Genomic DNA, 18,617 nt, shown 5'->3' with positions numbered 1-18,617 from the left:
TTACCTCACCATGCTAAGTTTCTCAAAGAGTTGTGCACTACTAGGCATAAGACAAAGATTCCTAAAGACGCCTTTTTAACTGAACAGTTTCCAACTTTAGCGAAACACAATGGAATTGTTAAGTACAAGGACCCCCGGTCGCCCCATCTTGTCATAATGCACCTTAGGGGATACTCACACGACCACTGCTTTATTAGACCTGGGGGCGAGTGTTAACTTACTCCTTTATTATTTATATAAACAAATAGGTTTATAGGAGATGCAACCTACAACAATGACGTTGTAATTAGCTGATAGGTCTATCAAGTATCCTAAGGGTGTAATGGAAAATGTGTTGGTTAAGGTTCAAGATTTCTACTATCCTGCGAATTTTGTTATCCTCGATACAGAAGTCGCTAACGACTCTGTTCCGATCATTTTAGGGCACCCTTTCTTGGCAACTGCCAACGCGCTTATAAACTGTCGCGATGGTTCGATATCCTTGTCCTTTTTCCATCTTTCTGTTGTGATCAATGTTTTTAAAATGAGGAAACAATTTCCTGACATGAATATTGATGGAGAGGTTAGCATGATCAAGAGCTTAGCTCATGATTATTTCAAAACCACGTTTCCAGATGATTAGATGCACAAATTCCTTTCCTTTGGAAGTTCCAACTTCGACTAGAACTCCCTGGAAGTCAAGGAAGATTTCCTTCATCTCTTTTGCAACTCTTCCTTGCCACCTCGCAAGTCCCACCCTGCCAACATTCCTTCATCCCTTGACACTATGACAGAAGATGGATTTTTCACCCTCTATCCCAGTGATTCTTTTGACCCACCTACCGAGGAATGTCTTGCATATCTCAAGGCTTCTAATGATCTAGACTTGAGAGCTCTAGCTGACACTCATTCATCTTCCATCACCAATTTTCCCCACCTTCCACCTTTTCAAAGGAACCTGGAGTTTGCGCTTGACCCTCTTGCTTCTTCTGTGCTGAATGATTTTCGAAATCCTCTTAATACAGAAATAATTCCCAAGGGAAAGGCACTTGACACTTTCATTTTCAAAATTGAGACAGTTCCCACTTACACCATGAATGAGTTTTGTGCTAAACTCACATTCTCATTTCTTCCATTCCTTACGTCTAAAATTCATCCATATCCACCATATCTTCCACAAACATCCATTTTCTCATGATCATTCACTTGGACACCCTCTCGTTCAAAGTTGAAAAAGAAGGTGCATGCGCGGTTACATTCTAGATCTATCAGACTTCGCTTCCATTTCACTAAGTTGCGACGTAGAAAATCTTGGTGTTTGATTCTGTTTGGGGGTGCATTCTATGTTATTTATTTATGGAAAGACCCACAACTCTTTAGGTTGTTGATTTATAGAAAACTGTAGGGTATATATATATATATCCAGTTATTTGTTAAAGTCTCGAGTATCTGACTATAAACGGCTCATTTTGTTGTTTGGTGTACTTCCTTACAATTCTATATATTGGTTTGTGCACCATTCAGGTAATTGGGCCCTCCCCATGGAGTATGTGGCTGTAAGTACTAGATCCTAAGTCCACGGTTAACATAATTCACGTATTCCACTCTAGCATGTTTTCTCATTTTTTTTAGTCATGTTTCTTTACTGTGTGAATTATGTCTTTATTGTTTTTCATTTTCTTATCTTAAATCTTATTCATAAAAAGTAAAAAAATATATATCAAAACCATAAAAATAGTAATTTAGGAAGTCTCGGGAATCTGACTTTAAAAGACCCACGTTTAAAACAAATTTTCTAAACTCTATTGTCTAAAATTTGTTTGGGGGTGGGGTGTTCGTTTTTTCATCCTTGATTGTTTAACTTTTCATTGTGTTGATTAGGCCGTTTAATCATATTTTGATTTGGGGTGACATTATCTATGAATTTAGATTTCATTCGTTCATATAACTTACGTCATGCACGCATTCCGAAGAATTTCTCATCTTCTTATATGTCACCTACGGTTGGAATAGGGTGTTTTATGGATCATTGGATTGGAAATTCTCTCATGATCGTTTCCATATCTCATTCACAAAAATCAAACCAGTAACGAAGCGGAAATTTTAGTTTGAAGTTACGCGAAAAATTGAAAAATTTCGAAAATCAAATTAGGCTTAGGCCCAAATACTACACGCGTGTCCCCTTCCTCCCAAAACAAAACAGTTGCGAATTCCTTCTCACTTCCACCATTAACAAAGCTTCAAAACCCTAACCAAAAAAAAAAAAAAAAAAAAAACCTAAATATAACCACGCCCAAATTTCAAACCCACTACAAATCTTCTCCACAACACCCCCACCACCATTTCCAACCTTTCCCACCACCAAAACTTAACAAAATTCACAAAAATTTGAACCACTACCACCACCACCGCACCACCTCCCATTGTTTTAAGTGAGTTTGGTCTCAAACTCTTTCCCTACCTTATTCAAACCCACAAATAGTTTCAAAACTTCAATGGCGCAAAGACGGAGAATTTTGCCGAAACAAGCTTTTACGGCCAACCGCTTCGCGCCGTTTTATGGTGACGAGATGATTAGGAGGGATTAGAGGCATTTGTGGTATTCGAGAAACGATTTTTATCACGAAGATTTGGTCCGACAATTTTATAGGACAAGGGAGTTGGATGGGAATAGAGTTTTTGTTAAGGTGGCTGGGACGAGGAGAGAAGTATCTAGAAGGTTGCTGGCTGAGATTTTAAGCATTCTGCCTAGACGCCATCTCGACGCCGCATTGCAGGAATCCCAATTTGGTGGGATCTAGCCTTTGATGAATGCAACGGTTTTGGATGAGAACTACAATGCGAGCTCGCATTGTGTTCGCCAATCGTCTCTATGAACCAACCAGCTAGCTGTAGCTCAGTGGATTGGTAGGAATGTCACTGGAAAAGAGAAGGTCAGTGACATCAGTCTTAACTGCCTTCACGTTCTATGGATACTCCAGGAGCAGAAGTATGAATTTTGTATTCTCAAGTTTTTGATTAATATAATTAGGGGAGTTGGGAAGAGTATTACACCTCTCCCCATTTTGATAACAAAGATCATGATAAGTTTGAGAGCAACTCTGAAAACTTAGCATACTATGATTAAGTTGCATACGAATGTCATAGCGTATACGGATTGTGTTTAGAAGGTTTGGAGGTTGCCTAGAGAGAAGGTAGTGGAAGAGACAGACTCGGAGGATGAGGATGACACGACATGTTTTGATGCCGATGCCTTGGAGAGGTGTACGTCTGATGCAGAACGCATGTCGGTGCTTCATCGTGGCATACGTTCTCTTAATACAATTTGTGAAGATCTTCGGACTCGCCAGACTGCCATACATCGTAACTATGAGACTCGTGCCCAGTGCGAGGATGAGCGTTGGGAACAGATGAAGGCAGAGATGGATGCACAACACAAGTTCTGAGAAGATATGCTTGAATGCTTCCCACCCCAGGGGGGTTCTTCTACTGAGGAGGCGTCTGTGAGGCACGACCGTCGTCGCCGAAGGACGGATGGCTCTGGCCCATTGGGAGCTCAGGAGCCATCTCCTTCTCATGTTCCATCCTCTACCAGCAGCACGTGGTTTAGGGATATTATGAGTTAATGTTGTTTTTTATTTGTTTTTATTAGTTCGGATGTTAATTTTTAAATTCCGTAGTTAAATTTGAATTCAATAGTTAATTTTATTTGAATTTAATTTGGTTCTTTTCAAATTGTGCATTGATTTTAGTGTTAATCCCACCTTCCTGAATTGTTTCGGGGTGGTATTGTTTCTTTTAGGATGGTTTTTTATATGATCCAAAATTTATTATGTAATTTTGTGATGATTGTTGGGAATATTGCCGATAATTTCCATGGCTATGAGTATATGTTGTGTAATTAAGGCATCTGTTAGGATATAGATATGTATAATATACACTTGTTTTCTAGTAAAACATCAAAAATTTCAAAAAATTCAAAAATATAAATAAAAAGTTTATCCTATATAGTTAGGAATATTGGTATTGTTTTCTTTCTCTATACTCTCAATAATCTAGAAGTCTCATGTAGCTTTTGCATTAGAATAGTTTTTAGAAACTTAGGTTAATATGTACGTAATAATCTTTGCATCTATCTATAACTATATTACATGAGTATCTATGATTGTTTGGCAGTAAGTATTGGAAATCTAGGCTAGAGTACTTATTCTACAAATCCTATGAGAATATAGCCTAAAGCCTTATATGAGTGAAACATTTGAGAAATGACACAAGGGAGAAGTAAAATCCGGATAGATAAATTACACGTCCACTTGCTTGATCACTATACCATATCCTAAGCGAGAATTTAGGCCCTCTTTGGATCGATATAGCCAGAAATTCAAACCAATGAATTATTTTCCGCTAGTCGCCCCTTTGAGCCTTTCTTTAGCCTTTCATAAACCACAAATCCTTTACCCTGTTACAAAAACAAAACAAAATAAAAAATTCAACCTACCCATTATAGAATGAGTCTAAGAATAGGATGAGTGAAGAAAAGAGAAAAGAAAAACTTGTGTAAACAAAAATTAGTTAGTTGCTTCAGAAAAGAAAAAGGAAAGAAGTGTCCATCCAAAGAAAAGAAAAGAAAAATAAAAATAGAAACAAAATAAAAACTCCAAAAATAGAATAAAGGAGTCAAAAAGCCAAAATAAAAAGGCTAAAGATGGAAACAAAGTGTAGAAGCAAAAGTAAATAACAAGGTTTTCTCTAAGTTACATAGTATGAAGACTCTACTATCTCAGACTTGTTCTTTTTGAATATCCATTTCCTTCCTTCTTAAACCATCTCCTAATCCCCGCAACACCTAATAAAGACCTCTAGCTCAATTAGGAATAGGTTAGTGTGATAGTAAGTGGCAGATGTGTTTGATCGACTTCGGCTTCTTTGTGTGTCATTGAGATTGTAAGGTAAAGTGTGCCCACTACACACTGGAGTAGTGAAACTTGAGCGGAAAAATCAGAGTGGTTTTTGTCTTGACATTTATGTGAGGACCTACTTAAGGACGCTATTCTGAGTTTTCATAAACGGGCCTACTAGTGCATTTCATAGTATTACTCATTGTATATATGTTTATTTGTAGATGATTGATTATTATGTGATAAATGGTAAAAATGATAATTTACCTACTAAATGAACGATGAAACTCAAAACGTAAGTAAACTAAAACTTCTTGTGTCTATATTTATCAAGTTGTCTACTCTCAATTCTATCGAAATAGAGTGGAGTAACAAATTCGTTCCACTCCTAGTTCTCTAGCATGGGATGATTTCATAGTTAACTAATCGGTCTTAAGTCTAATGAGAGGTTTACGAGGGGAATTCTATACTACGAGGTGGATTCGATTAACAAGTTACGAATAACGAAATGAGAGGCAACTAAGGGTTTTAATCTAGATAAAGAATTAAAGGGAATTGAATCCACCTTAACTCGACTTAATCCTACTAACAAAGACTCGTTGTGATCCAAATTGAATGCTTAGCATATCAAAATAGTAATTCTAATCCCTAATTATACATGACATTTCTACCAATTCATAACTAGCATGTGAGCGATTAAACCCATTCTCATGGTGAATTAATCGTTTCTAGAGTGGAATAATTATCAAGACAATTTCTAAGTATAACAAAGATCAAGCGTCATCAAGGCTTCTTCAACCCCTCTAATGGAGGTTTAGCCTTGATTCATACCACTATCATTTCCCATTGATTTAAAACTAAACATCATACCAAAATTCTAACTTGGCTAAATTAACTAACAATACTTCAATCTAATTTAACAATTCAGAAATGATACTCAACAAGAATTAAAATTAGATCTATAAATTGAAATGACAAAATCAAAATTAACAAACTAGCTATTTTATTTATTATCAAACTAATTAAGAAAAATGATTCTAAGAGTTTAATCTAAAACAAGAATTGAATTTAAACTAAACTTAATTTTATTTAATGAAAACTAGATCTAGAATTATCTATTGTTTTAGGTCTAACAAGCTACCATTAACAAAGATCTAAGCTTTGGTTTTTATATGCTCAGATCCAAAAATCGTGCATGGGCTTGGATCCATGTTTGGGGCCAGAGAATCAGGCCCAAAACCCAATTCTTTCAGTCCAAAAAGGCCTCTTCAGCTGCAGTTGGCTTCAACAGACTTTTTGTCCAGTTTTTCTCCTCTGATTGGGTCAAGGCTTAGACCATTGGAAAGCTCTTTCCGAGCCGGTCGTTTTGACATAAGGTAGGCCCAATTCCGAGGTCTGAGTCCAAAGATACGGCCTTCGGAAGTTCTGCTGACTTTGAGTGTTGTTTCTGCCCGCGTCGACTTTTCAGCTTTTGACCAGGCTTTAGAAAGGCTTTGTCTTCTTGAATCTTGGCCTTTAATCATAGAACTCCTTAGCAACCGACCTTTGCTCCTTTATCTCGCTAAAGTGGCACATTTCTGCACATAATTGACTTTGAAGCCTAAAACGCATAAAAACACGTAATCAGTATTAACTCTTAATTATTACTCACATAATTGGTCTAAAAGTATGACTGTTATAGGGTTAAAACTATAGTTTTGGGCTCTTATCAAACCACCCCCAAACAGCATTTTGCTTGTCCTCAAGCAAATATGAGAAATTAGAATAAGTGACCAAAAATGGAGTTCTAACTACTCTCGTTTCGCTGAGTGCGATTGCATTGACCATATGCAACAAGGCCTTAAACCACTAGGAATTCCCTAGTGGACGAGTTATAGTCTCGTGAGAGTTTTCCAGTGAAGGTACTCACAAACTTCATCTATACTACAACGACTAAGAAATAAAACTATTGTTTCCTCATTCATGGCTTAACTATCTATTTTTCTCACTAGCAAATGAATAAGAATAACCAAGTCAAAAACCTAAACTAATATATGCATAATAATCAATCATCTATGATACAAATATCAATGTCAAGACAAATATATGCATAATAATACTATGAAATGCCTAGCAGGTTCATTTCTGAAAACTCGGAATAGCGTCCTTAAGTAGGTCCTCACATAAATGTCAAGACAAAAACCACTCTGATTTTTCCGCTCAAGTTTCGTTACTCCAGTGTGCAGTGGGCACACTTTACCTTACAATCTCAATGACAACCAAGGAAGCCGGAGTCGATCAAACACATCTGCCACTTACTATCACACTAACCTATTCCTAATTGAGCTAGAGGTCTTTATTAGGTGTTGCGGGGATTAGGAGATGGTTTAAGAAGGAAGGAAATGGATATTCAAAAAGACAAGTCTGAGATAATAGAGTCTTCATATTATGTAACTTAGAGAAAACCTTGTTATTTTCTTTTGCTTCTATACTTTGTTTCCATCCTTAGCCATATTTTTCTTTTTCTTTTCTTTGGCTTTTGACTCCCTTTTATTCTATTTTTGGAGTTTTTATTTATTTCTATTTTTTTTTCCTTGGATGGAAACTTCTTTCTTTTTCTGAAGCAACTAACTAATTTTTGTTTACATAGGTTTTTCTCTTCTTCTTTCTTCACTCATTCTATTCTCAGACTTATTCTAGATTGGGTAAGTTGAATTTTTTTTTTATTTTGTTTTGTTTTTGTAACAGGGTAAAGGAATTGTGGTTTATGGAAGGCTAAAGAAAGGCTCAGAGGGGCGACTAGCGGGAAATAATTCATAGGTTTGAATTTCTGGCTATATCGATCCAAAGAGGGCCTAAATTCTCGCTTAGGATATGGCATAGTGATCAAGCAAGTGGATGTGTGATTTCTCTATCCGGATTTTACTTCTCCCTTGTGTCATTTCTCAAATGTTTCGCTCATATAAGGCTTTAGGCTATATTCTCACAGGATTTGTAGAATAAGTACTCTAGCCTAGATTTCAGAAACTTACTACTAACAATCATAGATACTCATGAAATATATTTATAGATAGATGCAAAAATTATTACCTACATATTAACCTAAGTTTCTAACAATTATTCTAATGCAAAAGCTACGTGAGACTTCTAGATTGTTAAGAGCATAGATAAAGAAAACATTACCAATATTCCTAAGTGTATAGCATAAACTTATTTATTTATATTTTTAAAATTTTAAACTTGAAAACAAATGCATGTTATACATTTCTATATCCTAACAGATGCCTTAATTACACGTGTTTCTATGCCCCCCCCAAACAAGAAGCATGTTTTGTCCTCAAAGCATTTAAATAAAGAGGGTAGAAAAATACCATGGAAACGCGTGAAATTCCGGAACATCTGCAAAACAAGGTTAGAAGATACTAATATAGGAAATAAAAATACTGACGCAACTCTATAAGAGTTCCACCCATTATGGGGTTAACAGAATTAAATTGCTTGGGACTTAAGCAGACAATAACAAACTAAAACTTACCTTATCTCCCGCTTAAGCATCCTCCTCCTCTATAAAGAGATGAGGTTCCTTCGCATCCTGCCAGGCCATTATAACTTGCCAAGCTTGCCGCCATTTATCATCTACTAATGCTAACCTGTTAAGTGTTATTATGTTTGATGGGATGTACGGGGTGACCAAATGAGGCTGCACCTGCCATCCCGGCCAAGTCATAATTCGCAATGAGCGAACCACCCAATTGGTGGGTCTCATGACTTCAACCCTTTTCCAATCTGTGAATTGTGCACAGAATACAGGTAAACAACTACGCATGATGCGGCTTACCAAAACAGGCATAAGAAGATACTTACGCCTCATGCTTTGGGCTCTCTTAAGACTAGCGACTAAAAATCGGGGATTGTCATATCGGCGACGTCCCTCAGCTAAAGTGAGGAAAATGTCACCAGCCAGCATCGCTTTGCAGAAATGAACGCCATTCCCCAAAAATATTCATCGGGATGATGAATAACATGGTGGTGCCTACGTTTAGGGGATTGGGCTACCAAGCAATGCTATATCGCCCCTGGTCCATTACTCGAAATACCCCTCCCCCATAATACTCATGGAAATATGTATAATCATAAAGGTATGCATTATCGGTCATATATGCCCATGTGTGAACAGGATCAGGTATCGGTAATCCTGAAACTAAAGCGACCACATTTTTATTGAATTATAGTGTCGTGTCATCGACTACGACGGAGAATTCTTGTTCTCCATCCTGATTACAATAGAATCTAATGTGGTCGTAGAAATAAGCATTAAGCTGTGCTGAATATGAATCGTCATTACTTACCAGTAGATGATGCCATCCTAACTGTAGGATCCTGTGTCGGAACCAATGTCCATAGGTCTCAGTTCCCAACACGTCTTCAAAAGACTGTTCAGGTATGACTATAGGAGATGTCATCTCAACTACTCTTTTGAACAGCTCCAAAAATCCTGGAACAACCCTCAGAAAATTGGAAATTTTCGTGTGTACGGAGGGCAGGGCGCGGGTGCGCTCGTAAGTTTTTTGGAGTTACAGTGTTTGGGCGCGGGTCACGCTATGGTGTATTAGGAGTTACAGTGTTTGGGCAAAGTCGCTCAACTTGAAGCGGTCGCCTCGAGTAAAATTCTCAATGTCTAATGTCTAGGCGAGTCGCTCTCTTAATCGAGGCTCGAAAAGCTCGTAAATCTTGAAAAAAGAAGTTTACAAGGAAAAAGAAGGAAAAGCTTGGAGTGAGAGGTGAGAGATGATGGTGGGGTGTAGTGTGAGTTGTGAGTGTAGAATGAAAGAAGTTTAAATAGGTTTTGAGCTTCCAAAATGAATCGGCAAGTTGCCAAATTGTTTAAGGCAATTTCGGGAAATAGAAAATTTCCAAACCCAAAAACGGAAACACACCATATCTTTGATTTTATAACAACCCTGGTATCTTTTATACTGGATTTAGAATAGTAACTTCTAAACTCTCCTAAATTTCATGCTACCACCACACATAATCATAGATATGCTGATATCGGTCAAATTCTCAACCTTTACTCCAAGACAACCTTATAGAAGATGATCATATAACGAATTATGCTCGGTATAAATATTACCACCCCCAAACAATTCGGGAAGGTGGGATTAATGATAAAAACACGCACAATTCGAAAATAACCAATAAAATTTAAATCCAAACAACATAAAACAAACACATTAATATTTAAATTTAAAAACTGAATTAAAATCCAACTAATAAAACAATAAAAACAATGAAATAACAACGAACACAAACTGATGGTGAACACCTAGCCATGTGATGAAGATGGACCCTGAGATGGAGATTGGTCCTGGGATGAAGAATGGCTTGAGCCATCTGTCCTTCGGCGATGACGCTCATGCCTCTCAGACTCGGCTAAAACAGAATCCTCCACGGGTGGCATGCGTCGTAGCATCTCAATTCGGAACAAGCGCTGTGCTTCCATCTTAGTCCTGAGTACTGCATACTGGGCTTGGTGATGCTGGTGGATAGTCTCCAAGTTAGACAAGATATCGTCCTGACCCCTTTCGAGCATTTCAAGTCTCGTTTGAAGGTTCGTTTGCTTATTTCGCACTACAATTTGTCTATCTCGGATATTTTCACAAATACCATAAACGCAACGCAAGCCAGTTTGCAACACTTGCATGCATTCTAAATTAGAACTACAACTATCTAATGCATCGTCATCTAGACATGTCATATCCTCCCTTTCATCCTCCGACTCAACCCCATTTCCTTCAGACAACGGCCAAGTCTCTTGGATGCAATCCGTATAGATACTTGCATTAGAATACAATTTGATCTTAATAGGAGCAGATTTTGTGACAGCTCTAAATGAGAGCATGATCTTAGTGATCAATATGGGAAGAGGCGCCATGCTCTTTTCCACTCCTCTAATCACATTAAAAATTAAATCGAGGATGCAGAAATTATACTTATTCGTTTGCAAAATCCAGAGAACGTGCAGACATTGCAGACTAATATCACTGACTTTGTCTTTCCCGAGAACGTTCCTACCAATCCACTGAGCTACAGCCAGTTGATTGGTTCTCAGGGTTGACTGGTGAACGCAATGAGAACTCGTATTGTATTCACCCTCCACGACAATATCTTTCATCAAAGCAGGAACTCCAGTATACTGGGATTCCTGAATGGTTGTTTCTAGGTTGCTTTCAGGCAAAATTCCTAACAGCTCAGCCAACAACTATCTCGTTACTTCCCCCCTCGTTCCTGCTACCTTAATGAAAATCCTATCCCCCTCCAATTCTCGCTTCTTATAAAACTGTTCTACCAAATCGTAGTGATAGAACTCATCAGTCGAGTACCACAGTCCATTCCAATTTCTCCTAATCATCTTCGTCAGAAATGGCGCTGCGGCCGGCCGCGAAACGCGTGCTCCGAAGAATTCTTCGTCGTAGCGCCATTGAAGTTTTTGAAACAACCAATGGTTTTGTAGACGGTGAAGGAGGCAAGTTTGATGTAAAACAACTAAAAACACAGTGGTGGGGATGGTGGGTACGGTGCCAGCTGAAGCTTGAATTGGTGGCTGTTTTTGGAGTTTTAAAATTGTTGGGGTTGGTGGTAGTAATGGTTTGGAGAAGATTTCAGTTTGGTTTAACTGCTTGGCGTGGGTGTAGTTAGGTTTTCTTTCCTCTTTTTCTTTTTTTTTTGGTTTAAAACTTTGTTAATGGCGGTGGTGGGATTAGAACGCGATACTGTTCGTGGAAACAAAGGGGGGCGCAGGTGCCCTGCCAGTGCGCGTGAGTTTGGGCCCAAGCCCAATTTGAATTCCAAACTTTTTCGATATTTCGCGCAATTTCAAATTCAATTTGCCGCTTCGTTACTGGTCAGATTTTGGCGAATGAGTTATGGAAATGATCAGTAGAGAATTTCCAATCCAATGATCCATAAAACACTCAATTCCAACCATGGGTGACATATAAAAAGGTGGAAAAATGCCTCGAAGTGCGTGTGTGACGTAAGTTATGCGAACGAAGGAAATCTAAGTTTAAGATAACGTCAACCCAAATGAACTACAACTAATGGGCCTAAGCAACACAAATGGAAAGTTCGAGCAATCCGGATGGAAAGACCGACTGCCTACCCCCAAACAAATTTTTAAACACAAAATTTGTTTTAACGTGGGTCGTTTAAAGTCAGATTCCCAAGACTTGTTGGATTGCTATCTCTACGATTTAGATTTTTTTTTTTATAAGAAACACGAAAAACAATAAATGCATAATTCACCCCATAGAGGAACATGACTCAAAAACCGAGAAAACATGCAAAAAGTGGAAAACGTGAATCATGTTAACTGTGGTCTTAGGATCCGGTACTTACAGCCACACACTCCATAGGGAGGGCCCGGTTACCTGAATGGTGCACTTACCACTATATGGAAGTGAAAGGAAGTACACTAAATGACAAAGGTCAATCCTCATAGACAGGGGGTCCTGTAAAAGGACTTCCTCTACATCAGGGGACAGAAGTTCGTGAAAATGTTTTAACCGTTGACCATTAACTTGAAAGGTATTGTTGTCCTTGGGATTTACCAAGGTGATTGCCCCGTAAGGGGTGACTTCAAGAACTTAAAAAGGACCGCACCAACGGGTTTTAGTTTCCACGGAAAATATGTAGATCGGGAGTTGTAAAGCAAAACCTTTTGACCAACCACAAACTCTTTGCGCAAGATTTGCTTATCATGAAAATGTTTCATGTTAGCTTTATAATCCTTCGCGAGATCGTAAGAATCGCTACGGATTTCTTCAAGATCATTCAATTGCAACTTGCGTTTGACACCCGCCTCATCAATATTGAAGTTAAGGCTTTTTATAGCCCACAGAGCGCAGTGCTCTAATTCAATGGGCAAATGACATGGTTTTCCAAATACAAGTCTAAAGGGAGAGATACCTATAGGAGTTTTGAAAGCCGTCCTATACGCCCATAAGGCATCCGATAGACGCTTCGACCAGTCTTTCCTATTAGGGTTTACAGTTGTTTCTAAAATCTTTTTGATTTCCCTATTAGAAACTTCTACTTGTCCGCTAGTTTGTGGATGATAAGGAGTTGCTACTTTGTGTGTAACTCCATACTTTTTCACTAGGGATGCAACAACTCTGTTGCAAAAATGTGTTCCACCATCACTAATGATGGCTTTAGGAATGCCAAATCGACAGAAAATAAATTCCTTAATAAAAAATACAACTGTCTTATGGTCATTGCTACGGCAAGCCAGGACCTCTATCCATTTAGACACGTAGTCCACGGCAACTAGAATATAAATATAACCGTGGGAAACAGGGAAGGGACCCATGAAATCAATGCCCCAAACGTCAAAAATTTCTACTATCAAAATTGGATTTAATGGCATCATATTACGCTTCGTGATTCGCCCAAGTTGTTGGCAACGAATACACGTCTTGCAATGCACTTGGGCATCCTTAAAAAGGGTAGGCCAATAAAATCCACATTGAAGAACTTTAGCGGCTGTTTTCATTCCACTAAAATGGCCACCACACTCTTTGTCATGGCAGAACGATAGAACTTTATTATATTCCCACTGGGGAATGCAACGACTAATAATTTGATCCGCACAATACTTAAAAAGGTAGGGCTCATCCCAGTAGTATAGCTTAACTTTGGACAAGAACTTCTTACGTTCATTTCTTGACCAATTATAAGGCATAACATCAGCCGCTAAATAATTTACAATGTCAGCATACCATGGTGCTGAAAAAATAGCATACAGATGCTCATCAGGAAAGGAGTCCGGTATGGACTCGGAATCACTATTATCGCCGTTTGTAAGTCTAGATAAGTGGTCGGCAACTACGTTTTGACCCCTTTTTGTCCTTTTATTTCTAATGTGAACTCTTGCGGAGAAGGATCCATCGGATTAATCTCTGCTTAGCATCCTTCTTTGCAAGAAGGTACTTAAAATCGCATGGTCCGTGTAAACTAAAGTTTTAGAACCAACCAAATAAGGAAGAAACTTATCTAAAGCATAAATGACAGCTAAAAATTCTTTTTCGATAGTTGAATAATTCCGTTGAGCATCGTTTAAGGTTTTACTAGCATAATAAATAACAGTAGATTTATTATCTAGTTTTTGTCCCAAGACTGCACCAAATGCATAATCACTAGCATCACACATGAGTTCGAAAGGTTTAGACCAATCGGGAGGCTGTATAATTGGTGCAGAGGTTAGGGCGGATTTTAAAGTTTCAAAAGCCTGCTTACAGTTAAAATTAAAATCAAAGATTGCATCCTTTAAAAGCAGATTAGTTAAAGGCCTAGCTATTTTCGAGAAATCTTTAATAAATCGCCTATAAAAACCTTCATGGCCTAGAAAGGCTTTAATATCACGGACAGTCCCTGGTTTAGGTAGAGTCACTATCTTATCTAGTTTGGCCTTATCTACTTCGATGCCATCGTTAAATACAATGTGACCTAGTACTATGCCCTTTTTCACCATGAAATGACACTTTTCCTAGTTTAAAACGAGGCTCTTTTCTTCACACCGTGTCAAAACCTTAGACAGGTTAGACAAGCAGTCTATGAAGGAGTCTCCATAGATAGAAAAATCATCCATGAAAACTTCCATAAAGCGCTCTACCATGTCACTAAATATATGAAGCATACAATCACCGAAGGTACCGGGAGCATTACAAAGGCCAAAAGGCATTCATTTATAGGCATACGCCCGAAGGGACATGTGAAGGTAGTCTTTTCTTGGTCATCAATATCAATAATAATCTGAAAATAGCCCGAGTATCCATCCGAAAAACAATAAAAGCATGACCCGGCTAGGCGTTCGAAAGCATCCGATCTATAAAAGGTAAAGGAAAGTGATCCTTTCGTGTCATAGCATTTAAACATCCAGTAATCAATACAGATTCTCCATTTCATAGGACCTTGTGTGACAACATAGTCACCATTTTAGCTTCGCGCACTATGGTAACTCCCGATTTCTTTGGAACTACATGAATGGGGCTTACCCATTCGCTATCGAGATTGGGTATATGATACCCACATCGAAAATAATCGTAAGACTTCTTCCCTAACCACCTCTTTCATGGCGGGGTTCGGGACGACCGAGGTTCGCAAGAAGTCTTCGCGTTATCCTCCAAATGGATGCGATGAGTGCAAACATTAGGGTCAATTCCCTTAATGTCGGCTAGGGACCAACCAATCGCAGACCGATGTTCCCTAATCACCCGGATTAAACGTGTCTCTTCACCCTTAGTTAACTGAGAAGATATAATTACCGGATGACTACCATCCGGATCAAGTTGAATATATTTTAACTCCGGGGGAAGAGGTTTAAGCACTGGGGTGGAAGGAAAATCAATAGATGTTTCATCAGGGTCCCCATTTTGCAAAATGAATACTTGCTTAGGTAGCAAGTCTTCATACTCAGTATATTGAGCAACCAAAGGGTCTACAATTGGTGTGGACTCAAGGATGGTGTTGACTTCCTCTAAGTAGGAGTCATTTACAAAATCTGAAGTTCCAAAAGAAAGGAATTTATACATATTGTTTTCGGGAAAAGTGTTGTTAAAATAATCTTGAGCTAAGCTCTCAATCATGCTAACCTCCCCATCTATAGACGATTAAGTAATCTGTTTCATCATTTTAAAAACATTTACTTCAACAGAAAGATGGCCAAAAGATAAAGACATCTTACCATCGCGGCAATTTATAAGCGCGTTTGCAATTGCCAAGAAGGGGCGCCCTAAGATGATCGGTACAGAGTCGTTAGCGACTTCTGTATCAAGGATAACAAAATTAGCAGGATAGTAGAAATCCTGAACCTTAACAAGCACGTTTTCCACTACACCCTTAGGATACTTAATTGACATGTTTACTAACTGCAACGTTATTCTTGTAGGTTGCTTTTCCTGTAGACCTATTTGTTTATACAAATAATACGGGAGTGAGTTAACACTCGCCCCCAGGTCTAATAAAGCGGTCGTCGTGTGGGAATATCCTAAGGTGCATTTTACAGTAGGACAACTAGGGTCCTTGTACTTAACAATTCCATTATTTTCAGATAAAGTTGGGAACTGTTCAGTTAGAAAGGTGTCTTTAGGTATGTTGGTCTTACGCCTAGTAGTGCACAACTCTTTAAGAAACTTAGCGTGGTTATGTAGCTTTTTAATAGCTTCGAGAAAAGGAAGGTTTATCGTTAGATTCTTGAAAACGTTCCTAATCTCCTCAAAGTTTCTATCCCTGGTTAGCATGGCTAATTTTTTAGGGAACGGTGGTTTCGCTCTATATTTTGCGTATGCCTCGACCTGATGTGTAACCTTGGCTTTCTGTTTCGTAGTTTGTTGTTTAACGGTACCCTTTACGGGGTAGGCTCTTGGTTTCTATTTCAAAGATCTAGTTCGATATCCGGTGTAGGGAGTACTGATGGGGTAACTATAGGCATAGTTACTTTGTTATCAATCACTCTTCCAGAACGGAGAGTGGTGATGGCATTTAGGTCACCTACGATTGTAGTTTCCGTACTAGTATTACCGTTTACCTCAAAGGCTGTGTTTGCTATTTTAGGGTTTGGTATCGCTTGTCCTGGGAACACGCCTTTTGGTTGGGTTTTCTCTTGGGCTAATTGTTGTATGCCCTGATTTATGGATTATAAGATCTGTTGGTTTGATTGAGTCATTGTTTGGAAAAGTTGTTGGGTAACCTGTATAAAGGCGTCGATACGATCCGGTTGTGTAGGTGTAGTAGTCATAGGTGGTGCGACTGGAACTATCTCACGTTGATTATTTATGGGTGGGTTGTGATAGTTACTATTGTTAACCGGAACGATACCTCTATTGGTATTGTAACTATTATAATTACCCTGACCTTGTGCTAGACTTTGTCATGGTTGCGCTTGGTTGTTATAATTATTATAATTCCCCTGACCTTGTCCTTGTCTAGGTGGAGCTTGGTTATAGTTGTTTGCTTGCTTAACATTTTGGTTATTAAACCCTGGAGGTGTAACTTGTTGATTGTTTCGCCAACTAAAGTTGGGATGTTGTCTCCATGGGGAATTAGGAATAGGATAGCTATTAATGGAGCAAACATTATCTTGCTCTAATTGTTGTTGTTCATAGGCTTAGAGGACAATAGAGTCGAGGTGCTTTCGGGACTCAAACAGAAATTACATGGGTTGGAGTTTACATTCATGACGGGGATAGGCTTTTGTTGAACAGAAATAGCCTCAACCTTTTTAGTTAGAGATTCGATTAAATTTTTAAGTTCGGATCGGGTTTCATCTCAAACATACCGGGCGGCCTTAACTATTGAAGAAGAACTAGCAGAGCGGGGGATATCATCACTACCCCCCAATTATTATTGCGTTTAGTTTGATCTTCTAAAAGTTTGTAAGCCTCCAAGGCTCCTTTACTTAGGAAACTACCCCCATTCATTATGTCAAGGACTTCTTTATGGTGGTGTAGAAGTCATTTGAAAAAGGCATGAACTAACGTGTCTTTTGCTAGGTTATGGTGTGGACACTCTATAAGCAGATCGGTGAAACGATTCCAAGCCTCAGAAAATGATTCATGAGGATTCTGTCAAAAAAAATGAATCTTGGAAAGCATCTCATCCGTCTTTAGGGGTGGGTAAAAATGTTCCATAAACAGCTGAACAAGTTTAGCCCATGAGTCCACAGAGTTAGGCTTTGGCGCTTAACCAAAGACGCCGCCCTTATCGGCTAAAGTGAAGGGAAATACCCTCAGTTTAATTTGTTCCGCACCAACCGTAGGATGATGGAATGTTGTAAGGACTTGTTCAATCCTACGCATATGTTGATCGATATGGTTTTTCATGGTCTAACCCATGGAAAACGGGTAACAAATTAAATATGTTTGGGGGAATTCGAAAATCCCCCACTAGGTCTGCTAGAACGATGCAAGATTTAGGGCTATCGCTCAAGGCTTTGTAAAAGTCGGAGAGAGGAGTCTCTCTTTCTTCAGCCATTATGTCAGGTGTGGTGGGTGGGATAATATCTAGAGGTGTAGTGATTGGTATACTCGATAGACTTGTTTGTTGACGTTAACGGTTAATTACGTTCAGTGTTTTTCTCCGACCAGACCTTAATCTCATGCAAGTCTAAGTCTAAACACGACAACCCTCCAAACAATCTTGATATATCAGTATAAACCTCTAACTGGAGATGCGAGGTATGGAAGAAAGGAATACCTGATTGCGTCCTTGCTTCGCTTATGAATATCATCTTGTTTACGCGTGTTCACTGTATATAATAAGTTAGAACACTGAAAACTTAAAAACTCGAAGTTCGAAACAAACCTGTGGAAATCCGGCAAAATTCAGCTTAGGGCGCGGGTGCGCTCACTTTGGGCGCGGGTCGCACTCTGTGTAACTTCAAGTTACAGTGTTTTAGGGGTCGCGCTCAAGGTTCCAGGTGTTTGGGCGCAGGTGCGCTCCGTTTGGGCACAGGTCGCGCTCAGTGTAGTTTTTCGCAGAACTTTTCAATGCTGAAACGGACAACCACAGTATGAATCAAACAAGGGTGGGTGGGTTTAATGGGACTTAAAAATGACTAATTATACTATGAAAACAATACTATGAGGTAACTAAGATGGCAGCAGCGCCATTTGATAAATGGTAAAAATGATAGTTTACCTACGAAATGAACGATGAAACTCAAAAGGTAAGTAAACTAAAACTTCTTGTGTCTATATTTAT

The sequence above is a fragment of the Coptis chinensis genome, chromosome 4 (assembly GCF_015680905.1).
Source record: "Coptis chinensis isolate HL-2020 chromosome 4, ASM1568090v1, whole genome shotgun sequence".
NCBI classification, from domain to species: domain Eukaryota; kingdom Viridiplantae; phylum Streptophyta; class Magnoliopsida; order Ranunculales; family Ranunculaceae; genus Coptis; species Coptis chinensis.
This window is presented reverse-complemented; position numbering follows the sequence as displayed.